The sequence below is a fragment of the Anas acuta genome, chromosome 2 (genome assembly GCF_963932015.1).
Source record: "Anas acuta chromosome 2, bAnaAcu1.1, whole genome shotgun sequence".
NCBI lineage: Eukaryota > Metazoa > Chordata > Aves > Anseriformes > Anatidae > Anas > Anas acuta.
This window is the reverse complement of record NC_088980.1, coordinates 72,511,423-72,525,393: the sequence shown is the minus strand read 5'-3', so window position 1 is coordinate 72,525,393 and position 13,971 is coordinate 72,511,423. Positions and strand designations below refer to the sequence as shown.

Genomic DNA, 13,971 nt, shown 5'->3' with positions numbered 1-13,971 from the left:
CAACCAGGTTTGAAGTCCTGATGTGAAACCAGTGAGATATACACAATCATATAGTCTAGAGTCTGTTGCTTTATCCTTCACAGTCTTTCTTATAGATGCAAAAAATTGCTATCTGCTCACCATTACCAGGTTTTGCTTTTACATGTATATTCTATGGGCCATTGTAAAAGGTTCACCCGATGTTTATGTTTATTAAGCTTGCTTTTCCGTATTTCTAAACTTTCACATCTTTTTAGATATACTGAGGAGAATAGCCTGCTGTTTTTTTTTGTTTTGTTTTTGTTTTTGTTTGTTTTTCTTTCCCTGAAGGTCTAAACTACTATGTATCTATTACAAAAGATAATGATATTGGTGTGAGAAAAGAGTTTCATTGTAAGTATCTATTACATATCTTTTTTTTTTTTTTTTTTTTTTTTTCCAGAAAATGATTAATTGTATGAACAGGTATTTCTCTCCATGTCTTCAAACTTTTCAGAAGAGATAATATGCACCATTACTCCTTTGTTTGTAGACAAGGAAAGCTAATATCCCATCCAAACAAAGTGTGGAAATTGCATGTGTGATAGACTGTGTTCAACTTGAGGGAACAGGAATGAGTAAGATTTCACCCTAAAACCACAAATACATTAGCGTAATTTTTAGCTCAACTGGGATGAGAGTCAGGAGACTGACTCAGAAGATTAATGCACTACACTATCTTTAAAGACTGTGCCCAAGGACCAGTCCACGTGCTAGCAATACATTACAGATCACTGTAATGCTGTGGAACTAAGCAATGACTTTACTGCCTTTAATTGTGCCTTCTTCTAGACAGTGGCATCCTAGTGGTATCTCTAATTCTACAAGAAAGAATTACTGGGACATTGACTCCTTCTTCTCCCCCTTATTTTTTTTTGGCTGGAGGACTGAAATGAAGATTTAGAACAAAGCGTTGAGATGCCTTATTCTCTGCTCATGATCCACACTCCCTTTCCCAATTCAATTTTCCCTTCCACAAGTTATTGTGGGTATTGGTATTATTGGGGATGGTAATTTCAGAAATTAAGTTAAAGGGTGGCAATGAAATTCTGCAGTAGCAATGAAAACGGGAGGGAGCAATATTGAGGTACTATTCCAGAAGCTGCTGGTTTGTTAATGCTAAAGTATCTGTGGTTGGAAACAAAGCGGTTACATATTTATTAAATGGCTGAACTTCTCTCCTCTCTCTCTCTCTCTCTCTTTTTTTTTTTTTTTTTTTTTTTAATATTATATTGTGTTAATAATGCTATTGCTTTTATAAGTTCATGAATAAGTTCACATTTTTATGTTTCTTATTTTGAGAAATTATATTTTATTCAACCTGGAGGCAATGAAAGACCAATGGTGCTACACTTGTGAAAAGGAAACAAGGCATTTAGAATTGATGGAGGATACTGTTGCCTTTAGAAGTTGCATATAAATGCTGATTTTTAAAATGCACAAAAGTCATAAAATCATAGAATCATAAAATGGCTTGGGTTGGAAGGGACCTCAAAGATCATCTAAATCCAACCCCTCTACCATGGGCAGGGATGCCACCCACTAGATCAGGTTGGCAAAGGCCCCATCAAGCCTGGTCTTGAACACCTGTAGGGATGGGGCATCCACAACCTCTCTGTTCAATTGCTTCACCACCTTCAGAGTAAAGAATTTCCTCCTAATCTCTAATCTAAATCTATCTTCTTTTAGTTTAAGACCATTCCCCCTTGTCCTGATATTATCTGGTTAAGCAAATAGTTATTCTCCATTTTTTTTGTAAGTCCTCTTTCGGTACTGAAAGGCTGCAAAGAGGTCACACTGGAGCTTTCTCTTCTGTAGGCTGAACATCCCCAGTTCTCTCAGCCTGTCTTCACAGGAGAGGTGCTCCAGCCCCTTGATCATCTTCTTGGTCCTCCTCTGGACACGTTGTAACAAGGACTGAGCAGAAGGGGACAGTCACCTCCCTTGACCTGGTGGCTACTCCTCTTTTTATGCAGCCCAGGATGCAGTTGGCTTTCTGGGCTGCAAGAGCATAGTTCTGGTTCATGTCGAGCTTTTTGTCCACCAGAACCCCGAAGTCCTTCTCTGCAGGGCTACTCTCAGTAAGTTCATCTCCCAGTAAGTTCTTCTCCCAGAGTTGTGTCTGGGATTGTCCTGGCTCAGGTGCAGCACCTTGGACTCGGACTTGTTGAACCTCATTAGGTTCATTTGGGCCCAATTCTCAAGCTTGTCCAGGTCCCTTTGGATGGCATCCCTTCTGTTGTATCGACTGCACCACGCAGCTTGGTGGTCCCATCCCGCTGTCTATGTCATTGATAAAGACATTAAACAATACCAGTCCTAGGACAGACCCCTGCGGTATACCACTCATCACTACCTTCCACTTGGACATAGAGCCACTGACCACCACTCTCTGGGTGTGACCTTCAAGCCAACTCCTTATCCACTGAATGGTCCATCCATCAAATCCATCTCTCTCCAGTTTGGGGACCAGGATGTCACCTGGGACTGTGTCAAAGACCTTGCAGAAGTCTGGGTAGATGACGTCGGTCAGTCTTCCTTTGTCAACTGACGCAGTCACTCAGTCGTAGAATGCCACCAGGTTGATGAGGCAGGATTTGTCCTTGGTAAAGCTGTTCTGGCTGTCTTGGATCACCTCGTTGTCTTGCATATGCCTTGACTTTTCTGCCAGGAGGATCTGTTCCATGATCTTGCCAGGCACAGAGGTGAGGGTCACCGATCTGTAGTTCGTTGGGTCCTCCATTCTACTCTTTTTAAAAATGGGAGTGACTTAAAAACACAGCTACTCTCAGAATATAATTTATGCATAGTCATAGATCAGTAAGTATGTATCTGTTTTCCCATCAATCTTTGTATTTCAGAGCAATGCATGGATTTTCAGTTACAATCTGAATAAAAGTAGCTGATAACATCTTGTCTTGCAATAGACTATTCAGAACAGCAAATCTAGTGTAGAGATGATGCTTTTCCAAAGCTTATGTATAAAGACAATGCTTTTCAATAAATATTTTAGCAAAAATAATTGAACTGCAGTAGAGATACTTCCTCCAAAAGGTGAACGGAAGCTTTATCAGCTCCATATCAATTGTCCCTCTACTTAAAAAAAAAAAATAATTGGAAGATATTTATGTAGCAATTTTGCCCCAGTTTAGAATATGATAATAACAAATGTGACATTTGAGAGACATCTATAATTCAGTTCTTATCTGAGCAGGAAGAGAAAGAGAAACCACCTCCACAGACCATCAACAAAAGTGTGATCTGTCCAGGAAATTTGACTTTATCAGCTGTATGTTAGCATTTGTCCTGTCAGTATTTAGTTGGCATCATTCACAAGGTTGGTGTCTATATTAAGGGGGAACATAAAGCCTGACAATAGGATTTCCTGGGTTCCCTTATGTGGTGCCCATATTTTCTCATCTTGTCCCAGAGTACATTTCCAGCCCCTGCCATGCTCCATCCCTTGCCATCTTTGCCAAGCCCATCAGCAGCAACAGAAGCAGCCCAGTAAGCTTAAGAGTACAGGTAGACTCTGAACATAATAACCAGCAATTTTTCCTCATGTCTTGTAATTGTCACTATAATTTGCCATCATATTTGTAAATTTAAAGTTAGGACAGGCTGTAACTACATTTCCTGAGACTCTGTATCTTTGCTTCCAGAACAGAACAGTACTGTTTTCTTTTTATATATCTTTACTTACAGATATTTTCTTTCACTTAATCACTAAATGATAATAGAAGGTTTGTTTTTGTGTTTGTTTGTTTGTTTGTTTTTTCCCCTAAGGGTAAGATTGATCACCGTTTGTCCATCGCTGTATCTGGAACTGGACTTTTTACATGACAAAGGCACAATTATGTTACCAAATCAAAGCTTTTATCTTCATTTGCTCTTTCCAAATTTCCATATAAACTTGCCATTCTGTTTGTCATGGTCTGGAGTGCACTAACGCCCCATAGCAGCCCTAGGGCCACCAGCCCCTGCCCCACTGAGGCTGCATCAGGGCTGGGCTCCAGCTTCCCACAGCCCTGCCCTGCCCAGACATGGCTCCTGTCTAGCTGGGCCCACCCACAGGCTCACAGCGAAGCCTGGCCTCGCCTGGCTGGGGCCCCCAGTGCCCTGCTCCTGGCGTGCTGCCTGCGGGCCCTGCCTGGCCCACCCAGGGACATCCCACGCTCCTCATGCCTGGCCCCAGGGAGCTGCCAGACACTTAAGTTTCTATGATGTTTTTGCAAGTATTGCTGTCAACAAAGGTCTATTTTACTTCACATTTTCTAACGTGTGAACATCCCTCAGGCAAACAAAGGGGTTCAAATTCCCAGCCAGTACATAACTTATGTGAAAATTTAAACAATAGGTAGAGATTCTGCCATTGAAAGTCATACAGGATTACAAGAGGAGTACATCATTAATTTTACCTCAGAAACATTCAATTTATGTCCTCAAGGAAGCCTTTTGTTTTCTTCCTATATAGTTTTATCTTGTTTTTCTCTTAGTACACATTTCAGGATTAAAGGACGATAATATGAATAATATTTGTTGTTATGATTATGTATTAAAATATTCTGAAAATGCTTTTCCTCTTCCTTTTTCCTTAACTGGTCCATAAGACTATTGGTATTTTGGTTACATAGTATTGTGAGATAAAGCTTATGATATTTACAAGGAAGAAGTCAATTCTATCTGTAATATTAAGGAAGCTTGAAGAGTTGAAGCCTTCCTGGAACTCAGTAAACTGCTGCAGTCCCAGAAGTAGATATAGCCATCAGGAAAACAGTCCTAAGGGAAGAGGGTAGATTAAATTAGGTTTTGCTCTCTCACAAACTCTTCTTTCAAGAAATAAATTTTAGATCAATAGATTGCATCTAAAAGTATTTGGGCAGAACATGCAGTAGTTCCATATATATATAGCCATGATATGAGTTAGGCTTCACTTGAATGGAAGATGAAAATAAAATGAGGGACTTATCAAAGTCGTTTCTTCTTGAAGGATATCTCTTTATGATGAGATTTTCTGCAGGCTCTTGCATTCAATATGAAATGGCAAGGACTGGTAACATAATGCAGGTCCTTTCCCTTAAATACATTTCTCAAGTCTTGTCTTTAATCCATTTGTAATCAGTTCTGACAAAAAGTTAATATGGCAGTGAAATGGGTTGTTCACTTGAGCCATAATGTTCTGTAAAAGTAACTGAATCACTGAAAAAGCGTACGGTATGTTTATTTCACTGATCTTTTATATTTGTTTCAATGCAGTATTGTTCTGTATAGAGGAAGCCTTTTTGCAAGTGGATGCCTTTATGCTAAATATCTAGATTACTTTGTATTTTGGTAAAAGAAGACAACTTTAAGACAAGCATAAGAAACTCAGACTTTTTTTTTTCTTTTTTTTTTTTTTGATTTTTGTCTAAGCCTCTGTTTTGTTAAATAGATTGAATTTGGATCAGATGTAATACCATCTCCAAGGGATTCTCAGTGGTGTAGACAATGTGTGTCAGCAGTTGCATCTCAAATTTGTGTAGTGCAGTATGTTCTGCAGTAGTTTCAGAATGCTCTGTCAAACCAACAGTTGCAAGGTATACTGAAGTAGTAAAAGTAATATCGTGCATTAAGGTGTTTCAGCAAATTATTTTATGTAATCACTGCCATGTTGACTTATTAGTTATATATATTTATAATATTAAAATATCACCTCTAAACTATCACATAAGATAAAATGAGGCAAAAAATGATGGGAAAAATATTATTTTTCTAAACTACTGAAGAGTGGTATGCTACAAAAATATATTTAGTAATAATCTTTATTATAATAATTTAGCAAAGTTGTGCTTTAAATTACATAAAGCATTCATTTCTTAATTGGCATGTAGATGTGTTTATCTTATTTAGATACGCCATCTCCTTGTTCAACTGACATCATAGTAAGTCAGAAAAATATGAGCAAGTGCAATATAAGTGTGTAATAATGCAAAGTATGTGTTTAATAAGTTAGATTTAGCATTGTTTATAAAATGCTTTTTCATGACATAACATCAATATTCATCATTCTTGTAAAATTCTTTCTGTCCACTGCAATTCACTATTTTTTTTCCTTTCAAATATTATTTCCATGATACAGATCTTCCAAGTAGATTTTTTTAAACCTGTACTTCTGAAAAAAAGTGACTATATAAAAAGTCAACAGCTGATAATTTTTAAAAAAGTTTGAAACATACATTTTTGGAGTTGCTTGTCTTTCAGAGAAAGGCCTAAGTAAAGTTAAATCTTAAATAATTGTGAATTGAAACATAAATTATTAAGCTGTGACTTTTAGGTGTAGGTTTAAAGAGACGGGTGATACATATTTACTGTCTGTGTGTTTATCTCAGGATGTGTTGTTCTTTATAGGTCTGAGGGGCAATTAATTTCTTGTTTCTCATATGAGCAACATCCAGGGATAGAAATTTTTTTACTGACCATCAGATACCCTTTATCACATATCTCCTGTTGAAATAAACAGTAAATGAATGGAATAGGGTATTGACTGTATTTGTCTTAATTAACCATGCAAGAGATGAAGGACTCACAGATGCCTCTCCTTTGTATGTGATTCCTTTCTGTGGTTCCTTTGCTTTGCACGAATTTTGTCCTCCTTTTAACAGAAAGTTGCTGGCAAAAGTTTTGGAGTGCTCTAACCTCCCCACGGTTCCTTGTGGGTTTTCCACCACATCTGTGAAGTGTTGTGTTAGGCTGTGTTGTCAAAATCCAATAAGTTTTTTTTTTTTTTTTTTTTTTTGTTTGTTTGTTTGTTTGTTTTTATTCCTGATTCATTTTGGATTAATAATACAACTAACAGCTGTTGCCAGATGACAGCTACAATGATGTTGCTGTGTTTTTAATATTTTCTTCTTTTAACTCTGAAGATCCTTTCTTTCTGACAGGAGTCCTCAGGGTGAATTTCAAGGCCTTGAAATTAAAAATGATTCATGTAGCTGTTGACACACATTCCTAGGCAGAAGCAAAATAACAAATCAAAAACACACGTCTTTTACATTTTCTCTCAAGTCATACATTTTACTTAAAAGAGATTTGTGAAAAGTTAATTTTTACTATGGCTATACTATGCAGCAAGAGTGTTAGAATATATAGGTAAACAAAGAGCAATGCTTGTGAACTCGTGATAAATGTTAGGATTTTTTAATCAACCTCACCTTTTCATTGCACTACTTATTTTTATCTATAGATAAGAATCTATCAGTGCTTGTTGTATGACAGATAGTTCCTCCCTGTACAACATATGAATCGTCACATACATTGGCCTAAACACAGAGAAGAAAATATCGTTTTCTTACAAATTTTGTATCTCAGAAAACAGGCAGCTGTTTTTTTTCAGTGCTCACAGCAGCTTTCATGGTACCTCTGAAGGCCAGCCCCCGATGCTGGGTGTGCTGCAAAGCTGCCCGTATCTGAAGAGCATGTTGGAGCACCTGCCTCTGCAGCACCATGGCTAACTCAGTTCACCTTGTACCTGAGGCCTTCCTTCTCCAGGACTTTCTCAATATGTGCTAACACCCCACTGTCCCCTGCCCACATACGTGCTTCCAATCCTCCTGAGCAAGCAGGGGCTGAAGCCAGCTGGGCCAGCTCAGGCATGGCTGGGATTGCTGAAGAGAGCAAATGACAGCCTTTGAATGAGTATTGTCTGCAGCTGTGGGATGCTGCACGTGTGCTCTGCTTGCAGTTTCTGCCTGCTATGTAACAGAATAGAAAAAGACTTTCATTTTGTCTAGCTGAGGTGGAGACAGACAGACATGTTAACATTTCCTTGTGCTAGCCATTTTCTTGAAACATGGGTACTGAAACACCTGTATGTCAAACAGACGGGAAGCTAGTCTGAGGATCCCCAGTCCTCCTTCTCATGGCAGAAGGGGTCTGCTATCTGGGAGTAATCATCATAGTGCCTGTGTGACATTGTGGTGTCATCTAGTGTCATGGGAAGTGCTTCTCACCTTCCACTCCAAATCGGTTTCATTTTGATTTAGTTTTACAAGCAGAGCAATATGAAAAATAAAACCATATTACTGTTCTGAAAGGATGGCTTAGTAAACCATGGTAGACCACAGTATGGTACAGAAGATAATACAAAAAATATTCAGTGAAATTTGTATTAAGCTTCTGAAATCTAACCTTTCAGTAGTGAATTTTAAATTAAGACAAAAGCACAGGAGCGAACTGTACTTTTAATGCCTTTATGTGAGTTTGTTTTTTTTTTCCCTATGTTAAAACAACAGAAAAAAAATCAAATCCATTTGAAGTAGAAAGGAATTTTAAAAAATCCATATTTTTCCAAGCTCTTTCACAATATCACATCATTGCTTATCTAAAAGATTGTTATAGAGTGTATTTTATTGTTATTTTAGTTTTGACTGAAAATAACTGATTAGTCCTTTGAATAGCCATCATGAGAAATGGTGATAAATTACCTTTTTTAGTGGTGGTGTTCTGAATCAGAATGAGATTGTCAGTAATGTGTTTGGTGCTTTTAAAGTTTCAGTTAGGTAACAATGAAATAATGCACCCCTGATTCAGCATCAAGCCTCTGATTTTTGAGAATCACTTTTCAGATTGATATTAACAATGTTTTTTCTGTAGACTAGTGTAAGTATATCTGGGATGGTGGAAAAGTGAGGAGGAAGAATTTTCCTGTCCAATAGCCTGCTCCCCTAAGCAAATGCACAACACTCCCCTATATTTGAAGAAATTGCATTTATATTTAATAACCAGTTTCAATTTAAATTTTTCAAGCAAACTCGTACCTTATATTTTGAATACTTTTTTTTTTTTTTTTTTTTTTTTTACTACTTGTTGTTTTAGACAATACATTTCTGGATATATTGGTAGTTTATGTTCCATGATTTGGGAACTGTTTATGAAGTAGTATGTAATAATTTTGGGAAATTAAAAAAAATCCAAAGTTATTATTCATAAATAATAATTTGGAAATGTGTTTGTATATCGAGAACACAACATGAGAAGTAATTTGTTAAAAGTTAGAAATTACAGCTGGGAGGTAGTAGGTTAGACTGCTGATAACTTTCTGAATTAATCATGTAAATCACAGATTATATCAAGTTTTAGCCTTCATAAGTTAACTACTAGCCATCATAAGTTTTTAAAATATACTCTTAGCAGAGCAGATAGCAGATACCTATAGTTAAGGTTCACTAGCAGTTTCCATTTTAAGTTCCTGATTTCAGAAGTGCATAGACTTTTCTAGATTTTATTGTTTAACCTGAAATGACCTATTATTTATCTGTTGTTATGTCTAGTGATTATGTTAGTTTCAGCAAAAACATTTTTTTAAGAATGTGATCAGAAAAGGACTTTTCTTCCTTACTATTATTTTTCTCATTTTGTAACCATTTCTGGTTTGAAGTGAGAACATGGCAATTGGGAGGAAGATATTTCTGAAGCTAAAAAGATAGATTTTGTTTTCATGGGAAAATTGCATGAAGGTTCGACATAGCTCTGAGCCTCTGAAGTACCATTTGCACATGACCAATAGCACTTTTAAAAGATTGTCACTAGATTTCCTGAGTAGGCTTCAGCCATGTTAAACCCGGCTAAATGTAAGTGCTAAGCCACTGCACTAAAAGGCTTTATAATAGTCCAGTAATTATTGTCACTTGCTTGACCAGGAAGAAGGAAATGGTGAGTTTCAGCTTTATTTTTTTTTTACAGATATTTATGTAGCATTACTATTGAGCATATCTACAAAAGGTCATTGGAGGCCATTATGGATGACTCAACTCAGAAACAGCTGTAGGTCAGCTCAGAAAATCTTGGAAATAAAACAATTAACAAGCTCTCTCCAAAATGAACTTGTTCAAAGCATAAGGTGCTCAAAAGTTCTCTTCTGCCACTATTAAAGAGAAAAACAGGAAGGAGATAGTGAGATAGTTTAGCCTGTTTCTTTTTTCCTTTTCTTTTTTTTTTTTTTCTTAATAACATCAAAATCTAAACTGTTATTGAACTAGTGTCTTCTTAATAATAGAACAGATCAAAAGCAGATGCTGTTGAAAAACTATGTTTCTATGTGATACTTTATAAGTCTATGAACTTCATCTACAATTCTGTATTATGTGCTCTTCATTGGTATATGATGAATTTAAGAATCACATTACACTCTGCTTTCCCTGTCTCCATGTTCCTGGGAGGGTGAGGCGCAATTGTCATTACGTACCAGCAAAACAAGCTAAGTAATACTGATGCCAAAATAGCAGAATAATAAAATAGCAAAATTTTGTTAAAAATATTTCTAATATGTAAAAGAAAGGTTTCTTAAACTTTGTCTGCAGTTAAATGAAACTAACGGTTACCTGTGTGTATCTGAACTGGAGCTGCACTTAGGCATTCATAAAAATTCTTCTTCTTTTTTTTTTTTTTTCAATGTCAAAAAGAATGCTATATTTACAAAGGCTCAATGGACACTCTCTAATAGAGATTTAAGGTCCTTTGTACTAGGATCTTAAAACTTTATAATAAAGGTTTTGGTTTATAAAAATAAATTTACACTATATATGGAGAATAAGGATTTGAACTATTGTTATATTGTATTATCTTGGAGTCCAGTTTTAGTTTACGTTGCTGTTTATATCATCAGTCATGTCATGCAACAAAATATAATACATTTGTAATGTCCACTCTGAAATAACCTATTCTCTCAAATGAGATGATGTGTTTACAGTTACGTTCATCATGATAGAATAAATCAACAAACATATTGAACAACAGACCTGATCGTAATACACAATCATAGGTCATGATTTCCATAATCCAGACCTATTTGCACTGTTAGATATATGTTTACTCATTTTTGTTATTGTTGGTGTATGTGAGTTTCTCCAACTTCATAGTGAAGCCTTGATCTTCTAAACAGTTATACATGTATACTGTTTAGCTTTAATACCACCCTGAGCCTATGTTTTCTAATATCCTGATGTATATGAACTGAATTAAGATAATGTAACTTGGATTATTTTAACTCTTGCAGTCTGGAGTCTAATACGGTGGACTCAAGTAATCTATGCATATGCCCAGCCTTGATGTCCTTCCAGGAAAAGGAGAAAAATATTTTCTTGCTGTGTATTAGACTTGGATTTTTCTGTCTTCTTCATTACAAGTAGCAGATAAAACATTTTGCATATGTTTATGAACCTAAGAAGTGATGAAGTACAGAAGCATGCGAAAGCTATTTCAAAAGGATGGAACATCTGGTATCACATGTAACAGGATGACCATACTGAAAAATAAAAAGAGATCTGAGCAAATAGGAAGGTGGAAAAAACAAGTAATGTACTTTTTGAGAAAGTTAGGAAGCAATTATCTTGAGAATTTCAAGAACAACAATTATTTTGAATGTGATGTTGAAGAAGACTAAAAATTATATGGGGGATGGATATGAACTGTGTATATTTCAGGTGCCTGCCTTAAAAAAAGGGGGGGATTTTAAGAAACCAGGAAATAAATTACTGCATTAGCCTAGACAAGATGAAATGCAATAATGAATGAAGATCTTAGCTGAGGTGGAATTGAAATTATACTAGCTATAATTGTCTGCGAGGCTGGAGACAAATTCCCTTAGGTCTATATGTAAGCAATATGTTTCTTTGAAATGTGTATTCTTTTTCATTTCTTTTATTATTTTTATCATGTTATTATTATATTTTATTTTTTAACATCTGCCTTTATGAAAATTTTGCCTGTCAGATGTGGTAAAAAGGAAAAAGGTCACTGAAACCAAAATTGTTGTCTCTGTTTCTGTGTTTCCTCACTTAGGATCATAACGTACACTGTGGGTAATATCAAATATTCTGGAAGTGTATTTTCCGACCTGACTCTTATCCTCTAATAACTTGAAGTACATTTAATACATAGCCATAATCCAGGCCCTCCTTTATCATATCTGCTCTACGAGTAGATACTATTATGCTGGTTTGTTAAATGGATTCGTCAACTTTTCACTTCCAGTTCCACTTTGAAAAGTTCAGGCTATTTTTTATCCATCATTTTAAAGCAGTCTCTCACCTTATGCATTGTTGTGGACAATTCTGGTACCTTTCTGTTGAGCAAGTTAAATCAATTCTTCCCTTTTCTGTTATTACAACAATTTTATACATCCTAAATTGATCTTAGTTGGACATGACATTCATTTTTCTATGTCTCTTTGTTGATGAATGTTTATGTAGTTTTTCATCTCAAAAGTTCATGAAATGTTTCAATATGGTCGGATGATAAAATAGATTACATAAATGACATCTTAACCAGGTAGAGATTTCATCTGACATTTAAAAAACACACTGATTATTGATTTTGATTGGAAAATGTGTTTGCACATCATCATTCTCATTTACTATCAACTTCTTGTTTTTCTTTTTTTATTTTTTTAATGTGTCAAGTGGAAAATGATATTATTGTCCTTGTGTAAAAAATACCTGACTTGGTTTTCTCTTTATGTGGGCAAATAGGAAAAAAAAAGCCACTGCTAATAAAGCCAGTGGAATCATTCTAATATATCACAGAATCAGAGAATCATCTGTATCACAGAGAGAATCTGATTATTCTGATTTTACAATACTTGCTTCATGATGCTTATATTCTAATAAATCCTTGCACCGTCTATCATCTTCATTGTTCATGTTTTATGTTAATAGCAGGTCATTTGAGCTTGAGACTTTGCCTTTTTCTTAATGAAACTGGTGGATGTTCGGTAGTCTTACAAATCCAATGAGGCCAACGAAAAACAATTAGCAATGTACGTTTTCAGTAATATGGATATACGTGTGCCTTCTGCTTACTATTTCAATAATTCTTATCTCACCAAAGTTTGAACTTTTGCCAAATTATCTGTACATAATAGAGAACATATTTGGTATTGATATCTGGTAACATGATGAGAATCTTCCCTTCTGCTGTGGATCACTGAGATCCTCGGTGATTTTGCTTGTTCTCATTGCATGCTGATGAAGAAATATCATTATTTTGGGATGTGTATACAGGGGGAATCATACTGACAGTAAGTAGTATACCAGTACAAATTGGAGCAGAAACAGACCTTTTCTCTCAGCTACGAACTCACATCACATTTGAAATCCCATGCAAGTATCAAATACAGAGTTTGTTGGCTACAGGTGTGTTCCGCAGAACTGCACTCTCTCCTACGGTAGGCAAGTTGAACAACAGAATACCATATCCCTCCCTCCCTCCCTCCCTCCCTCCCTCCCTCCCTCCCTCCCTTCCTTCCTTCCTTCCTTCCTTCCTTCCTTCCTTCCTTCCTTCCTTCCTTCCTTCCTTCCTTCCTTCCTTCCTTCCTTCCTTCCTTCCTTCCTTCCTTCCTTTCCTTCCTTTCCTTCCTTTCTTTCCTCTGCCTCTCTCCTTCCCTCCCTCCTTCTCTCTCCCCCCACCCCCCACCCCTTTCCTTTGTGTAGCAAATTCAGATGTTTGTGTATAGAGATGAATCTGGGTACAGGAGGTGTACTCTGCTATTCCAGACAATATTACTACAGTATTACAGGAAATCTGGGTTATCTCTTGGAAAACCCAGAGATCTGAAAATGGCAAGCACTCTCCTGTATGATCACAATCTGCAAACTGAAGGTCAGATTTTGTTCAGATTTTGTTTTCCTAGAAAGGGTAAATGGGTAACATGCATTTGTATGTACAAGCATTTGTATATTAAAAAGGAATTTATCTTCAGATATTCTGTAGGAAAAAAAAAAAAAGGAAAAACATTACTTATGTAGAATTTTCTGCAATTTAACACTTGACTTTGTTGGGAATTTTCATTTGAAGGGAAAGTAGAGTTGAGTATAAAATGTCATCACTTGTATTTGGGAAGAGACTTGTGGTTTTGGTTTCATGTTTTGTTCTTCTTTTCCAAAAATGTTAGTGTTTAATGATGTGTAGTCAAACTGC

General features: G+C 36.2%; 1 protein-coding gene and 1 long non-coding RNA gene across 9 annotated transcripts in view; one reads left to right on the top strand and one right to left on the bottom strand.

Annotated features, from left to right (window-relative positions):
* CDH18 (cadherin 18) overlaps positions 1 to 13,971 on the top strand; it is a 434,225-nt gene that overhangs the window by 297,146 nt on the left and 123,108 nt on the right. The window lies entirely within an intron of this gene.
* Positions 6,807 to 7,641, bottom strand: LOC137851737 (uncharacterized). The gene is made up of 2 exons (XR_011093411.1): positions 7,350 to 7,641; positions 6,807 to 7,005 (listed from the first exon to the last, which is right to left on the bottom strand). It is a non-coding gene; the product is annotated as an uncharacterized lncRNA (long non-coding RNA).